This window comes from Anomaloglossus baeobatrachus, chromosome 2 (assembly GCF_048569485.1).
Source record: "Anomaloglossus baeobatrachus isolate aAnoBae1 chromosome 2, aAnoBae1.hap1, whole genome shotgun sequence".
Classification (NCBI taxonomy): Eukaryota; Metazoa; Chordata; class Amphibia; order Anura; family Aromobatidae; genus Anomaloglossus; species Anomaloglossus baeobatrachus.
In genome coordinates this window covers 478,199,084-478,216,968 of record NC_134354.1, presented here as the reverse complement: position 1 = coordinate 478,216,968, position 17,885 = coordinate 478,199,084, and the positions used below count along the sequence as shown (strand labels likewise).

Sequence of the window (17,885 nt, the reverse complement as noted above, 5' to 3'; positions counted from 1 at the left end):
GGCTGCTTGTTTGGAAAGCCCTATCCTCCTCATTGCACTAGTATCCCGATTCTGGAGCTAGTGGGAACAGTCCATAAAGGCTCCGTTCTCCTCAGGTTAATTGCCGGGTTGCCCGAAGCTTCTCCCCGACCTAGGGTCCGTGTACCCTGCTGTGCCTTCGGTCCTGGACCGGTGATAGGACCTGGCTGCTGACCGTCCTCTTTGACAGGTCCCAGGCACCTAGCCTAAATCCCCTGCGACCGGGGGTCCGACTCCTCTAGGTCCAGACCACCATCTGTAACCTAGTCAGCTTGCCCTGGGAGCCACTACTCCCAGCTTTCTCTGAGCTCCTCTCAGCTCGAGGGCTGCCACGATTCTCCTTCCACACTTCTCTTCTACACTTCTCACCTCCCCTACCTGACCCCTAGATGGGCGACCCTATTCTGCTTAATTTGTCCACTGGTGTGCCTGGTGAGTGTGGTGCAGGGTGTATCTAGGATTTGATTTGCTGTTGGAGGCAGCACTGCAAGATGGGGACCCAGAACCATGAGGGATTTGAATACTGCACGGGAAGGGCAGTTTGTGTAGTACCCTGTGACGACCTGAATAGTCCAGGGGCGTCACATATCCACTAGCACATACCATACTGAGTCATAGTGCTCCAATATGTAAGGTCCATTCAAATAGCTAGGACTACCGGTGTGCACCACAGCACCCAGCAAAGGGATGATAAATGGAGTCCCTAGTATAGAGTCAAAAAAACATAAACAGCAGGTCAAACATGTGAAGAAAAAAAAAAGAGGAAGAAAAACGTATATCAGGCTTCCCTTGGAGATGTTGTTATCAAGAAGACGACAAAAAAAACCAGCACAAACAAACAGCAAATGCAGTGTTGATAAATATGCCCCACTGTGTGATGCCACCCTTCATTCTCAGATTTGATTTCTGAACTGGAGTGGGAATATATTTTATGTTTGAGCCCAACGTATATCATATGCTGTTCTTGCAAAGGCATGCAACCCTTCTCAGAACCCGGTAGCCATGAGTGGTGAAGAACACAGTTTTTTGCTTCTGGATGTTTGTTTCCTGATCCAGCCTCCAGTGTGACAAGGAAAACAATACAATCAGACATTCCATTCTGCTTCACAGAATCTGGAGATCAAATCCCACAGACTTTAGACCCAGCAGCTGAGCTGGCTTCAGTCTATCGTCACTTCGCCTCGGCTGAACCAAACAGGTTTATACCAAGTCAGGTAATATACGCTAACATTTATAATAACTTTTACGGCAGTGTCAAGTTCAGCTTACCGGAAGGTGTTTCTTTGTCTCTTTTGAGAGTATAGTTGTCAGAAACGCCAGGTGATTCCACCATATTAATTTTTAGGATGCATATACAGTAGATGCACCAAGAACCAGAACAATAATCTGCACTGATTAATCTTAATATAAAAAACACCTGTCTAATATTCTCTAGGTCTCCTTGTGCCACCAAACAGCTCTAACCTGTTCTAAGGCATAAACTTCCCCAAACGTCTGAAGATATCCTATGATATCTAACACCAAGAAAGTCTGTTGCAGTATTAGGTCTCCATAGACTATCTTAACTTTCTAGCACATCGCACAGATGCTCGATTGGGGAAAAAGTAGGCCAAGTCAACACCTTGAACTTTTTATCATGTCCAGCAAGTCATTAATGAATAAATTAACAAAATCTGCGGCATAGCACAGTGCATTGTACTTATTAGGCCAGCGTCACACTTGTGTTTGAAAAATCGGTCCCATTCTCATACCTGAGAGTAGGATGAGCTCTGTCCGAGGGTTGATCCGTGTGCAATGCAATTGCAATGCGAGTCTGTGATTTTTCTCATGATAGTAGTCCGTGAGCAATCCGTATTCAATCCGTATGTGATCCATTTTTTTCTCAGCAGCTATTACTCATTACAGTCATGTACAGGAGCATTTACAGTGTTCTCTGCTACATGATAGAATTGTATTTAGAAAAACGGATGTCACTAGGATGGTCCGTGTGACATCCGTTTTTTTCTCGCACCCATAGACTTGCATTAGAAAGACTCGCATGACAAACTCTAGAAATCGCAGCATGGTAAGATTTTTTCTTCAGTCCGATTTAGACTGAGAAAAAAAAAACAGATCGGAGCTGCCTCATTGATTAACATTGGTTCGAGTGCAATGCGAGATTTTCTCACATTGCACTCGTGCGAGTCAATAGCAAGTGTGATGCTGGCCTTAGAAAGGACCCCACAATAGCAGGTTAATAGCTTTTTTTCACATGTCAGGTTCCCATTAACTGTTTCAGAAATTTGTGTTATTGTTGTTCCTGTTTGGGATTTGACCAGAGAACCAGCCTTTCCTCCCCATGTATAGCAATACGCAGGGGTGGACGTATCATCGGTGGCAAAGAGATAAGGGTTCCCATTTCTACCTACAAGCCAGGTGTAATTGTGCGTTTTGATGAGCCATTGGATTGTAAAGGGCCCATATATTTTTACACAGGTGCCATTTTCTGCCTGTGTCCGCGAGTGTCAATACAACTAAAGCAGCCTTTACACGCAGCGACATCGCTAGTGATGTCGCTAGCGATCGCACCTGCCCCTGTCGTTTGTTCGTCACGGACAAATCGCTGCCCGTGGCGCACAATATCGCTAACACCCGTCACACGTACTTACCTTCCTAACGACTTCTTCGTTAAGGGGGAGGTTCGTGCGCCATCACAGTGACGTCACACAGCGGCCGACCAATAGAAGCGGAGGGGCGGTGACCAGCCGCATTAACGACACGCCCACCTCATTGCCGGAGGACGCAGATAAGCTGTTGTTCGTCGTTCCCGGGGTGTCACACGTTGCAATGTATGCTGCCTTAGGAACGACGAACAACCTACATCCACAACAACCAATGAGATTTTGAAAATGAACGACGTGTCAACGATTAGGTATGTTTGATCGTTAACACTCGCTCGGAGCTGTTACATGCAACGACGCCGGATGTGCGTCACAAATTCCGTGACCCGACGACATATCGTTAGATATGTCGTTGCGTGTAAAACCCCCTTTAGATCCTTACGTATGCCTACCTTTCCTGCATCCAATACATACAGTTAGGTCCAGAAATATTTGGACAGTGACACAATTTTCGCGAGTTGGGCTCTGCATGCCACCACATTGGATTTGAAATGAAACCTCTACAACAGAATTCAAGTGCAGATTGTAACGTTTAATTTGAAGGTTTGAACAAAAATATCTGATAGAAATTGTAGGAATTGTACACATTTCTTTACAAACACTCCACATTTTAGGAGGTCAAAAGTAATTGGACAAATAAACCAAACCCAAACAAAATATTTTTATTTTCAATATTTTGTTGCGAATCCTTTGGAGGCAATCACTGCCTTAAGTCTGGAACCTATGGACATCACCAAACGCTGGGTTTCCTCCTTCTTAATGCTTTGCCAGGCCTTTACAGCTGCAGCCTTCAGGTCTTGCTTGTTTGTGGGTCTTTCCGTCTTAAGTCTGGATTTGAGCAAGTGAAATGCATGCTCAATTGGGTTAAGATCTGGTGATTGACTTGGCCATTGCAGAATGTTCCACTTTTTTGCACTCATAAACTCCTGGGTAGCTTTGGCTGTATGCTTGGGGTCATTGTCCATCTGTACTATGAAGCGCCGTCCGATCAACTTTGCGGCATTTGGCTGAATCTGGGCTGAAAGTCTATCCCGGTACACTTCAGAATTCATCCGGCTACTCTTGTCTGCTGTTATGTAATCAATAAACACAAGTGACCCAGTGCCATTGAAAGCCATGCATGCCCATGCCATCACGTTGCCTCCACCATGTTTTACAGAGGATGTGGTGTGCCTTGGATCATGTGCCGTTCCCATTCTTCTCCAAACTTTTTTCTTCCCATCATTCTGGTACAGGTTGATCTTTGTCTCATCTGTCCATAGAATACTTTTCCAGAACTGAGCTGGCTTCATGAGGTGTTTTTCAGCAAATTTAACTCTGGCCTGTCTATTTTTGGAATTGATGAATGGTTTGCATCTAGATGTGAACCCTTTGTATTTACTTTCATGGAGTCTTCTATTTACTGTTGACTTAGAGACAGATACACCTACTTCACTGAGAGTGTTCTGGACTTCAGTTGATGTTGTGAACGGGTTCTTCTTCACCAAAGAAAGTATGCAGCGATCATTCACCACTGTTGTCATCCGTGGATGCCCAGGCCTTTTTGAGTTCCCAAGCTCACCAGTCAATTCCTTTTTTCTCAGAATGTACCCGACTGTTGATTTTGCTACTCCAAGCATGTCTGCTATCTCTCTGATGGATTTTTTCTTTTTTTTCAGCCTCAGGATGTTCTGCTTCACCTCAATTGAGAGTTCCTTAGACCGCATGTTGTCTGGTCACAGCAACAGCTTCCAAATGCAAAACCACACACCTGTAATCAACCCCAGACCTTTTAACTACTTCATTGATTACAGGTTAACGAGGGAGATGCCTTCAGAGTTAATTGCAGCCCTTAGAGTCCCTTGTCCAATTACTTTTGGTCCCTTGAAAAAGAGGAGGCTATGCATTACAGAGATATGATTCCTAAACCCTTTCTCCGATTTGGATGTGAAAACTCTCATATTGCAGCTGGGAGTGTGCACTTTCAGCCCATATTATATATATAATTGTATTTCTGAACATGTTTTTGTAAACAGCTAAAATAACAAAACTTGTGTCACTGTCCAAATATTTCTGGCCCTGACTGTACATCACATAGGAGACACTGAGGCTGGTATACATACAGTACAAATGAGACACTGTGGATGGTGTATATACACCACATAGAAGACACATATTTGGACCAGCCACATGCGTTTCACATGCTGAAAATAAAACTGACTGTAGACTACAATTGAACTATATTATATAAGAATCAACTGTTCACTTGCTGCCTGACGTATCCCAAACCTTGGCAGGTGCCGTTATGACAGGATAATCAATGTTATCTACTTCATGTCAGTGGCTTTAATGTAATGGCTGATCAGTGTATATCTCTTTCATCATCAATAACATGGAAGACTGGTGATAAACATGATATAAAGCTTACATTGTTTCAGACATCCCCTTTCTAAGTGCTATTGTGGAAATACAGAGGTAATAGAACATCTAAAAGGCTACAGCGTAAATATCAGTTGGAAAGACATTATTTCTGTATATTAAACAGATGCCCACACTTTAAAGGGGTTCTCCAAAAATGTGATAAAATGGTTCCATCATATAATTATAGCCCATCATACATGTAAGGACACCTTGCAGACTGAAGAAACACAGCTCCCAAGACCTGTGTTTCAACTGACAGAACAGCTTTATTGTCAGCACATACTGTATACTGGTGAAGTGCAGGAAAAGGTCTGTGACTTGTGAAGATATAAATCTTCTTGGCTTACAGCACATTGAGTATTGAGGCTGGAGAAAAAAAGAAATCATTTGTGCTCAGTCAGCTGAAAAATTGTATTTCTTCACAGCCCTTTTCCTTGGCTCACGGAGGTATGTGTGCTTACGATACTGCTCTTCTATTAGTTGAGACACAAGTTTCAGGAGCTGTGTTTCTTCAGACTACATCCCTTCTAGACATTTGACTATGACAGGCTATTGTTTGGATTACGTGATGAGGCAATTTTTCTACATTCTTAGAGAACCCTTGGGGCTACATAGCAACTCAACTTTGGCCTTGACACATATTGCGTGGCCAAAGATAGCTATGTTTAGCTGCCATATTGCAGCACAGTTCAAGGGAATTGCGATTCCTGGGGTACCGTGACAACCAAGTCTTAAAAAATTCAACCATGACTTGTCTCACTCATGATACTCTAGGAGTCGCAATGCAACCCCATTTGCTTGTATTGTGCTATTGTGCTGCGAATTAGCAGTTATACATAGTGATCATTGGCCATATGACCTGTATCGTGGTTTAACCTTTGTCAGGCTGCATAATTTTGCCAAAATTTCTCGACCCCTTATCTTGGAAGATAGGAGATAGGAGATATTTTATTGAAATTTGGCCAATATATTCTGGACCAAAACTGCTGAGATGTCCCGAAATTTCAGCCCTCTACGGCTTTTCGAAAAAAAAAAATTATTGCAATTTAAAAAGGGAATAGTTACAATTGTACCTATTCAGCCGAACAAAGGTTAAGTCGCTCTGTAGTCCCAGTCGAAATGTTATTAAAATGAACTTTATGAGTATTTATGTGGTTTTTTTTATAGTAATGAAAAATGTCCATAATCACTATATAGTGTTTGGTGTTGGGTGAATATGGTTTGCCTCAGTTTAATATAATTAATAAGCCCTATTGTAATAAAAAAAAACCCTCTATCATTTGTCTCCTATTGAATTATAGATTTTAATTTTGTTGTTATCCAATCTTTTTGGGCAGTAAATTGAGCCAAACATTGGACTACAGGTATTACCGTACTTTTTGTTTCATAAGACATACCGGATTATAAGACACACCCCAAATTTACAGAAAAAAGGGAAAAAAATATGGGGTCCATCTTATAATCCGGTATTGTCTTAACAGAGGGGGGCAGCAGTGGTGGAGCAGGGTTACAGGAGCCAGGGGCAGTGGTGGAGTAAGGCGATGCTGCGTGCGGTGCAGTGGGTGTCCCAGATGCTTTCTGTGGGCACTGTGAGGCAGGAGGAGTATCCAGAAGCTGTCGGCAGTGTGTGCTTCAAAGAAATAGCACCTAGAGGCAGCACATGCGCAGAAGCAGCTCTCGGCTCAATGACAGACATCTCATCTGCGCACGCACCACCTCTGGGCGCCATTTTCCTTAAGTCTGCTGCAGGGAATTAATGGGCCGCAGGCGGCGCATGCACAGATGAGTTCTTGAGCTGAGAGCTCCATCTGCGCATGTGCCAACTCCAGGCGCCATTTCTTGAAGCTTGCACCGCCGACAGTGGCCCCTGCCTCACCTCCCACAGCACAGCGCCCAGCACCAAGCCTGCACCCCAGCCCGCCGCCCGCAGTAAGCCGCAGCACAGCCCGCCGCCCGCAGAAAGCCACAGCACAGAACACCGCCTGCATAAAGTCGCAGCACAGCCTGCTGCCCGCAGTAAGCCACAGCACAGCCCACCGCCTGCAGAAAGCCCACAGCACAGAACACCGCCTGCATAAAGTCGCAGCACAGCCTGCTGCCCGCAGTAAGCCACAGCACAGCCCACCATCTGCAGTAAGCCCACAGCATCTCCCCTGAATCCTGTGAACCCTCTCCACAACCTCTGGTAAGCTACATTCGGATTATAAGGCGCACACCTCATTTTACTCCCGAATTTTTGGGAGTAAAAGTGTGTCATATAATAAAAAAATACGGTACTTAAAGAAATATTTAGTGTATGCTCTGAACATTAATATGCCAGGTGCATAGAATATAATTGTATGGGCTTACATCAGTGGGAAAAAATACATGCATCAGAAGAATCTATATGATGGTTCAGATATTTAATGTTCTTACAAATTTTGATCAACCAGATCTTGACAATCACATGTGCAGTCTATATATATAGCTTAATTCTCTCATTTTCCATTTCTTACATGTTCAATCTAGTGATACCAAGGAATATTGCAGATGTGCTATATCACAACATGGTTAGCGAGCATTGTCACCAAGTTAATGAGGTAAAAGACTCGTAAAGTAAAAAAGCAGTATCATTATAAGGCTAGCCTGACTACATAGCAGTGTCTTACTGCATCTTTGTCTTCATGTGACATTTCCATGAGGTCTTGTCACATTACAAATTAGGAAATAAAAAATGGTTTACAAGTAATAAAACTGCCATTACTAATATTTAACTATAGATGTAGGTACCAATTGCCCTCATTCTCCAAGGACAGTCCTAGGCTTAGTACCTAAGGCCTAAAACACACTTCCGCAAAAAAAACGTCCGTGTGACACGGTCCGTTTTTCGGGTCCGTGCTCCGTTTTTTTGGGGCATTTCTCCGGTACGTATGGCATCCGTGTGATGGCGTATGCGAGCCGTGTGTACGTGTAAAATGTCCGTGTTTGTGTCTAAAATGTCCGTGTATGTGTACGTGGAATGTCCGTGTGGAATGTCCGTTTGTGTGTTGCACAATGTCATTGATACATGTCGGCTGACAGGAGACAGAGTTGCCCGATGAGAATGAACTCGGGTGAACTTCACCCGACTTCATTGTCATGCCGCGGCTCTGTCTGTGTGCCGCGTACTGATTAGCGGTCACCTGTGAAGGATTCACCAGTGACCGCTAATCCCCCGAGTGACTGAAGTGAGCAGCCCTCTCTCATACTTACCGCTCCCCGATCACCAGTGCGGCGAGGAACAGCTGTGCAGAGAATACGCGGCAACAATTACTTTGAATATGTCGGCCGCTCATTAATCAATCTCGTATTCCCTGCTTCCCCCACCCACAGACGCCTGTGATTGGTTGCAGTCAGACACGCCCCCCACGCTGAGTGACAGCTGTCTCACTGCACCCAATCACAGCAGCCGGTGGGCGTGTCTATACTGTGCAGTAAAATAAATAAATAAATAATTAAAAAAAACGGCGTGCGGTCCCCCCTAATTTTAATACCAGCCAGATAAAGCCATACGGCTGAAGGCTGGTATTCTCAGGATGGGGAGCCCCACGTTATGGGGAGCCCCCCAGCCTAACAATATCAGTCAGCAGCCGCCCAGAATTGCCGCATACATTATATGCGACAGTTCTGGGACTGTACCCGGCTCTTCCCGATTTGCCCTGGTGCGTTGGCAAATCGGGGTAATAAGGAGTTATTGGAAGCCCATAGCTGCCAATAAGTCCTAGATTAATCATGTCAGGCATCTCCCCGAAATACCTTCCATGATTAATCTGTAAATTACAGTAAATAAACTCACACACCCGAACAATCCTTTATTAGAAAAAAACCCCACAAACATATACCCTGGTTCACCACTTTAATAAGCCCGAAAAAGCCCTCCATGTCCGGCGTACTCCAGGATGGTCCAGCGTCGCTTCCAGCTCTGCTGCATGAAGGTGACCGGAACTGCAGAAGACACAGCCGGTCCTGTCACCTCCACGCAGCTAATGAAGGGAATAGCGCGATTGTATTTAGAAAAACGGATGTCACTAGGATGGTCCGTGTGACATCTGTTTTTTTTCTCGCACCCATAGACTTGCATTGGAGAGTCTCACACGACAAACTCTAGATATCGCAGCATGCTACGATTATTTTCTCAGTCCGATGTGAGCTGAGTAAAAAAAAGCAGATCGTAGCTGCCTCATTGATTAACATTGGTTCGAATGAAAGATTTTCTCACATTGCACTCGTGCGAGTCAATCGCAAGTGTGACGCCGGCCTTACACCCACAAACTTGAATGTATCTTATTGACATTTTATGTGATATACAAACACTAAGTAGCAAGTACAGTATTTGTGAAGTGTAAAGGAAATGATACATGGTTTTCTAAAAAAAAATTAAAAATTTATTCGAAAATTTTGAAGTGCATTTGTATTCAGTCCCCCTGAATCAATGTTTTGTAGGACTACCTTCTTTCACATGCAAGCTGTGTCCCCCATAGCTTTTTGCAAGCAGCACTTCTTATGGCTTGCTTTCTAAGGCCTCTTTCACACACCGTTAAAAACCACGCACGTTTTTCACGGACGTGTAAAAGGTGCGTTTTTCCCTCCGTGACCCGTGTTTATGGGCTACGTGTGTTCTCCGTTTGTTATCCGTGATAACACATGGAGAACGGGAACTTTCTGCTCACCTGTCCCTGGCTTCACTGTCCGTGGTGCTGATCTTCGGTCTCCAGCCCTGCCGACTCCCCGCTGCTGCTGCTTCCGGCCGCAGTGAAGTGAATATTCAATGAGCATAATGAGCATGGCGGCGGAAGCAAGTGACAGCTGCGGCAGAGACAGGAGGGCAGGAGAAGGTGAGTAATGTTTTGTTTTTTTTTACTCACAGACATATGTCTTCCCTCCGGTGCGTGTCACACGGAACACATCCGTGTGGTCCGTGTGTGTTACGTGTGACACGTTTGCGTTCCGTGTGGCACCCATGATACCGAAGAGAAAACGGACATGTCGACGTGTGGAGCGCACGGACACACGTAAGTACGGAACGGACACACGTTCCGTGCCAAAATACTTACGTGTGTCCAAATCCATAGGAATCCATATGTCTACGTGTGTGCGTGTCTACGGTACGTGAGAAAACTGCCAAACGTACCGGAGGCACGTATGTGGGAAAGAGGCCTAAAATGGTTTTCTTCTTGCCACTCTTCCATAAAGGCCAGATTTGTGAAGTATGTGACTAATAGCTGTGGATTTCCATGGGCCCCTTGGCTGCAGCTCTAAGTAGTGTTCTCCTTGGTTGGGATGTCAGTTTAGGTGGACGGCCATGTCTTGGTAAGTTTGCAGTTGTGCCATTCTCCTTCCATTTCTGGATGATGGATTAAACAGTGCTCCTTGAGATATTCAGAGCTTAAGCTACTTTTTTATAACCTAACTCTGCTTTTCTCTTCTCCACTTTATCCCTGACTTGTCGGGTATGTTCCTTGGTTGTCAAGGTGCTGTTAGATCCCTAATTTTCTCTAACAAACGTGAGAGCCCTTCACAGAACAGATGTAGTTATACTGAGAATAAATTCTACACAGATGGACTCAATTTACTATTTAGGTGACTTCACTCAGGAATTTATTTAGCCGTATCAGACTATAAGGGGTTGAAGGCAAATGCACATCATAATTTTCAGACTTATATTTTGAAATATTTTTATTTCTTTTACATTTCACAAATATTTGGTACTTAGTGTTGGTACACTAATAAGCAAAGGCTAACAATGTTTAGAGCTTTTTACTTTCAAGCTCCATATCGCACCATCCACTACAGCTTTGAACGTGAGACTACCTCCATTTTATAGACAATCATCTTGGCCATCTCATACATAAATTTGACTTGCAGCTATTTTGCATATGATCAGTTATGCAGTACTGGATGGGGAACGGGGATGCTTCGCAGCACCACCTGTGGTATGCAGACCAGGAATTAGCCGCCGCTGCACAGTCTCTCTCTGGGGCAGGTGTGATGCAGCCGGGATGGTATCGCTCCCCACAGGTGGAGCGGGGGGCCCTGGGAGGTTGGTGAGAATGGGGGCGGCAGTCCACGGGAACACCAGATTGCAGGGCGGCGGCAGTTACTCACAGAGTCATCAGGTGCGGGTTCCAGTTACTTTATTTACTGGCTCAGGTGGTATCGCACCCAGGGTGCTGGTCCTCGCCGTCAGAGACTCCGGTCGATCCTGGGCAGGTCAGAGGCTGGATCTGGTTTGGTAATCTGTGGCCTTTCTCCTCCATGCACAACTCTGTACTCTCCCCCAGTCCTGGCCTGTACAGGCCAGCAGCCTGGGCCTCTCGTGGGTCGGACCTCTGTCCCATCTCCCAGGCTCCCTCTCTGCTGCCGCGCTGTGGCCACCCGAACTGGGGCTCTGCACCTCTCTTGTGCTCAGTCCCATGCTCTGGCAACTATTCTCTTCTTAGTCCACGATTACAGGTGGCAGGTCCACGAATACAAAACGGCACAGAAAATCCCAAGTGTGAGCCTTGAGAGCATGCTCCCACACTTAGCCACAATGGGGAGCGGGGCCCGGCAAGTTCCATACTACTAGGCCACCACGTTGAAGTTAAACTTAGTGCCAGGAGGCAGGTCTTGGATGACCAGGCAACACCATAGGGGACGGGACCCGGACGAGCTCCCCTCAGCGTCAGCGGTACTCAGAGAATTGGTTTACCCGGTTGTCAGCGTCTGCTTATGAACTGAGTGAGTACGAGAGTGACCCCTGCATCCCACGGCCTTATCCCCCACACCGAGTCCCGGGGCATCCCCCCTACCCGTGGAGGGCTACAACACCTTGCTGCTTCACTTCATCACCCCAGGTACTCCGAACGGCAGCGGCGGTACTCCCAAATTACCGTACACCACGAATTATACATCAACTGCCCTGTAAATACCCCCTTTCATTTGAGTGGCCGCACGACCCCAGGACCGGAGACCCTCGAGCCACAGCAAACCCGATCCGTGCAGCTCGGCTGCTTCCACGGGGTCGACACAAAAGTATTGAGTGAAAAGTGCCAGAAGAATGTATGTTGCTTCTTTTAACTGCTTGACGTCTTTGAGCTAGAAATGTTTAAAATCTGTTCAAAAGCCTAAAAACATGAACAAGTTATTTTACCACAGAAATGAAAAAGACAATTCTGCGGAACCAAGCTAAAAAATGACATAGTGTTTATGAGTCCCTAGGCACATAGATGTATATATAATACTATCCAATTAATTCCACCATAGTGCAGACATTTATTTGCAATGGACTCAGCTACACTTTATAGAGATTACTCGTCAGTAATATATTTGGCCTCTTTCACACTATGGTTTCATTGTTCGTAAACACTTATAATGGACTAGAAGGTGGCCCGATTCTAACGCATCGGGTATTCTAGAATTTATTGTGTAGTTAATGTGTGTTTTTTGTTATATATATATATATATATATATATAGATGTTGTTGTGTGTAGTTACCAAGTGTTTGTGTAGGGCGCTGTACATGTTCTGGGTGTTGTCTGGGTGTGATGGGGGGTGAGAGCGGTGTTGTTTGTGTGTTGCGTTGTTTGTGGAGCGCTGTGTGTCTGTAGCGTTGTGTGTGTGTTGCGCGGTTTGTGTGTCTGTGGTGTGTTTTGGGGGGAGGTATGTTTTGTCCAATGTGTGTGTTGTGCGGTATGTGCGTATATTTGTGTGTGCAGCGTTGTCTGTGTGTGGGTGTCTGTGTAGGGCAGTTGTTTGTGGTTCCCAGTGTGTGTGTGTGGTGTGTTGTGCAGTGCGCGCGTGTGTGTGTGTTGGGGGGAGGTGTGCACTTCCCATCGTGCTCCATCCCCCATGCAGCGCACTCCCCATCGTGCTCCATCCCCTATGCTGCGCACCCCCCATCGTGCTCCATCTCCCATCCTGCGCACTCCGAAACGTGCTCCATCCGCCATGCAGCGCACTCCCCATTGTGCTCCATCCCCTATGCTGCGCACCCCCCATCATGCTCCATCTCCCATGCTGCGCACTCCCAAACGTGCTCCATCCGCCATGCTGCGCCAGCATCAGCCTCTCTACCCGCAGCATCAGCCTCTCTGCCCGCAGCATCAGCCTCTCTCCCCGCAGCATCAGCCTCTCTGTCCCCAGCATCAGCCTCTCTGTCCCCAGCATCAGCCTCTCTGTCCCCAGCATCAGCCTCTCTGTCCCAAGCATCAGCCTCTCTGTCCCCAGCATCAGCCTCTCTGTCCCCAGCATCAGCCTCTCTCCCCGCAGCATCAGCCTCTCTGTCCCCAGCATCAGCCTCTCTGTCCCCAGCATCAGCCTCTCTGTCCCCAGCATCAGCCTCTCTGTCCCCAGCATCAGCCTCTCTGTCCCCAGCATCAGCCTCTCTGTCCCCAGCATCAGCCTCTGTCCCCAGCATCAGCCTCTCTGTCCCCAGCATCAGCCTCTCTCATCCCAGCATCAGCCTCTCTGTCCCCAGCATCAGCCTCCCCATCCCAGCCTTCCCCAGGATCAGCCTCTCTCCTCCCAGCCTCCTCCAGCACGCCATGCTCCTCTGCCGACACTCACAGATCCGATCGCATACACTCACACACACCGACACACACATCCGATCGCATACACTCACACACACCCGATCGCATACACTCACGTACACACACATTGACGATATTGCACATACGCGCTCATACTCGCAACATCCGGAGATACCACATGCTTCTGGCCATGTGATCCTCCGGCAGGTCCTGGAAGGTCACAACAGCACAGTATCGAGGCCGAGAAGCAAGCGATATCGCCGGATGCTGAGATTGTGTGGATGCGATGTGTGTGTGAGGTGTGTGTGAGGTGTTTGTGAGAGTGAGTGTGATCTGATGTGTGTGTATGTGTGTGTGTGTGCTGTTATGTGTGTGCGTGTGGATCTTCCGCCGCTGCAGGACCTTGATGTGCTGGTAACTATGCTAGCATGGTTACCAGCTGGTAACTATGCTAGCATGGTTACCAACGTATCCCGTCCCCCGCTCGCACGGGAGCCCACACCAGCATACGGCGGCAAGGCCAGCAATGCGAGGGTAAGTGTCGGCTGGGTTGGCGGCGTACGCTGATGTGGGCTCCCGTTGGGGGGGGGGAGTACAGTACTCACCGTGTCAGTTCGGGGAATGCGCGGGGGGGGGCGGGGCCAGAGCTAGCGTGCATTGCGTGAGGGGGGCGGGGCGGGGCGTGGCCGAGTAGCCAATGCCTGCAGGGTGCCGGGGCGAGAGGCCAATCTGTGGGGGGGCGGAGCCTGGGCGAGCGGCTGGCCAATCCGTGTGGGGGCGCAGCCTGGGCGAGCAGCCAATCCGTGTGGGGGGGCGGGGCCATGGCGAGCACAGCGGCCAATCAGCTTTGTGTCACCGTAAGGACACAATGTCACCGTAAGGACACAATTTTGGAGCATGACAGACAGACAGACAGACAGACAGAATAAGGCAATTATATATATAGATACTGTAAATTTCAAGCATTTTATAGCATGTTTACAAGCATGGTTTATGGAGCTTTTATTTTTTAAAAATGTAAACACATGTTTCTGGCATTATTTTAGTTTTATGGAAAAGCCTATGGGAAAGTGCCAGAGGAATGCCATACCGTAGCATTCTGCAATTTGAAAGGAATGCTGACACAAGACATACCACAAATCAAAATGTGGTGCAGCCAGTCCCTGACTTACAAACTTCTGACTTATGTACGACTCAGTTATGAATGTAAAACAACAACAAAAATAACAATAATAAGCTAATCATACATAATCCCTCATTTTGCCAGCCACCTGTGTCATGAGTGTTTTACACTCGAGGTCACAGCGCATGGCAGGTTTACTACTTAAGCACCCTTGCCTGCATGGCTGCTGACTGTAGCTTCCAATCTCAGGTGCGGCTCTTTGGGATCACTCCCCATCACTATTTAAGCCATGTGATTTGATCACATGATGCCTGTGATAGAAACTGAATCCTTCATTTCTATTTGGTGCACTTTGGAAGGAGCCTTCCCTGGAATAAGTCTGTTGTGTGGTGTGCAGCAGTGGTGTCAGCTGCACTGGAGCTGCCTGCAGTATTTGTCCTTTTCATGTCTATTTCCCCTGTCTGTTTTCCAACCCTTGTGTTTCCGTATTGTAGTGGCGAGACTAGTGATCTCATCGGCCTGCTCACTAGCCAGGGTGTTTGTAGGGCTAGCTAAGGGCCTAAGATATCCGGCTCGATGACAGGGTGAAAGAACCTGTATAGGGGTGCCAGGGAGCTCAGGCATCAGCTTGAAGTGAGTTCAGGAGGTGTTCCCTCACCCCTCTCCCATAATACAAGGGTCTTCCATTGTATTATGACCTCTGTGCTACCTAGGTGTTTTTACAATATTTGATACCAGGCAAATCCTGTGTGTCAGCCTGGTCTTCTAATTTACTAATTTGCGTTTCTGGCCTCTTCAAGATTTCAGCTACCTAATTTCATTTTCCACAGAGTCACCACTATGCCACTCTCATAAAACTTAGTACCAGCAGAGACAAGCCACTGTTTTACACTTGTGATGATAGCATCATTTGTCTGAAAAATGTTGCTTACGTAGTCCATCGATCATTGGCCCAAAGAGATAAAAGCCTGAAGGTGACTATACGGTAGATGCTGTAGGACAGTCCAGCCAAATTTTGCGATGTGTTTGTGTTACGGATGTGTCTGGACCTTCAGGTGCTGCTGCTGGGACCAGGTGCAGAAGAGCCCAGCGATCGTGCTGACGTTAATGTACGCTGTCCCTTTAAGGGCTTGATTTAGGGGTTTTTTTCTGTTTCCTTGCCAGATTGGAGGAGCCTTTCCTCCAGCTGGTAATAAAGGGCCTTTAAAACGTGCGGCTTCTCACTACTCCAGTGCAGGTTATACTCACTTCAGGTTATATTCACTTGGAGAAGTTGGTTGCTCAGGAGTATATGTGGCTTCAGACTACTGTTGCTGTATATTCTGATGATTCCCTCTCAAGATAAGTTGTTGTTTTTCCTTTTTTTCCCCTTTTGCTGTTTATTTTTGTGTTTGTTTTTCCCTCCGTGGTTTGGTGGGATTTAGAACTAGGGTCTGGCTAGGAGACAGGGGCACGTTGGCGGGCCACGCCTCCTAAAGCTTATAGGTACCTGTGGTTTGAGGGCAACCGCAGGGCCCCCTAGTGTCAGGGGCAGTGCAGGAGCCCCTGGTTTCCCCCTCCTCTTTGTGTTTGAGCCTCCCTTATTCCCAGGAATCCACTTGCTGGGTGTCTCTCCCCACACCCAGCGTGACAGTTTGGTGGTCTTGACCCTGATATGGAGCTTGGTGTTATAATGTTACAGGTGAAAAGTTGGCTTCTTCTCTGTCCTTACTCTGGAAATTTGAGCCTTCAGCTTAGTCAATATCTTCATGTAGCGTCATAATAATTACCAGTTCTGCAAGACTCCAGGAAATTATCTTGCAGATGCCGCTGTGTTAAGTTTCTTTATGCCTGGGATGTAATTTTATGTAATTTTAAACACTGTTGAAACACACCATCCACCACCTCACTGTACAAACACCTACTGTGTTGTCTCTGTAAACCTTCAATAAGCGTCGATGGATGCCAATGGGTGCAATTTTTTCAGCATCTAAGAATTAAATGACACACTTCTGTTTCATAATGCACATCTCTGTCATACACCAATTTGATAGATTGCCCTTGACATATTACGGTAGGGTTCAGCCTTTACGAAAACACAAGTAATATCCAATACTTTTGTAGCCTTTTTTGGATGATTTTGACAGATTGATATTATTGCTGAACAAGGAAATGTCTCTTCATCTGCAACTTTTTCAAGCTTAAGAAAAACGCCAGTGAAAACCCCATGAACAACTTGATGTCCAAAACGCAACGTTTTAAGCCTTTCCCATTATAGCAACAACAAACTCTATATACACTTGCACATAAATATAAAGTCTGATAGTTTTCCCTGGACACTCTACACCAGGCTGTTTGGATTTATGCGTCAGCTGAGATTTTGCTTTTCTAAGCCTCTTTTGTAATGTTTTGGGAAAACTGGCCCAGGATTAGGGATGAATTGGGTCCCGGCTCATTTTAAATCTTTGAATGTCTAGATTTTGGCTGACATCCCAAAACCTACTGTACATTGCAATTTTTTTTTAGCCAACTGAGTTACTACAATATCCTAGAAAGTTGTGAGGGGTGTCAAATTATACTGTATATACAGATCAAAATGGAAATTGCAATTCTTGAAGGCATATCTAATATACTGGATAAGGCTGCATTTCAGAAATGTTGATTAAAATGTAACTGTACCCCATTTAAAACAGTTGTCTTTTAAAAATAGGGTTTCAGAGGTCAATAACAAAATGCTACTCAAGTCACCCATCACAGGTCAAGGTCTTGTCTTCATCATTTCTCTGATATTTGTTAATTGTCTGTAGCGTTGAAGTCACAATTGCTCAAAACCGCTGACACCAATCACAGTACTTAGGGGCTCTGCCAATGTAGATGCTACAAGCAGGTAAAACCGAAATGGGAGCAGATGTGCAGTTCTCAGCAGTGGAGCTAATAACAGCTGATCGGTGTGAATGCCGGGTGTTAGAACCTGACTGATCTGATAGTGATGGTGTATCCTAAGAATAGGCCAGCAACATTAGAAACCCAGAGAACCTCTTTAACATCAAGGCACTTTTCAGATGGATGCCTATTAGTAAGTTTCTGTACTGGGGTTTTGTCAGTGATCTCCTAGCAACTCTAAAAATGGCTGCAACGAAAATGCTAGCCACTCCATTTACCAGATCCCTTGAG

General features: G+C 46.2%; 1 protein-coding gene across 2 annotated transcripts in view; it reads left to right on the top strand.

Annotated features, from left to right (window-relative positions):
- CRACDL (CRACD like) overlaps positions 1–17,885 on the top strand; it is a 221,705-nt gene that overhangs the window by 59,694 nt on the left and 144,126 nt on the right. Inside the window, exon 1 of one of the 2 annotated variants that reach the window (XM_075334244.1) lies at positions 1,167–1,232. The exons of the other annotated variant lie outside the window; for it this stretch is intronic. The gene's annotated coding sequence lies outside the window, so the exon portion shown is untranslated. Of the gene's footprint in view, positions 1–1,166; positions 1,233–17,885 lie in introns of those variants that run through there. 2 annotated transcript variants of the gene reach the window in all.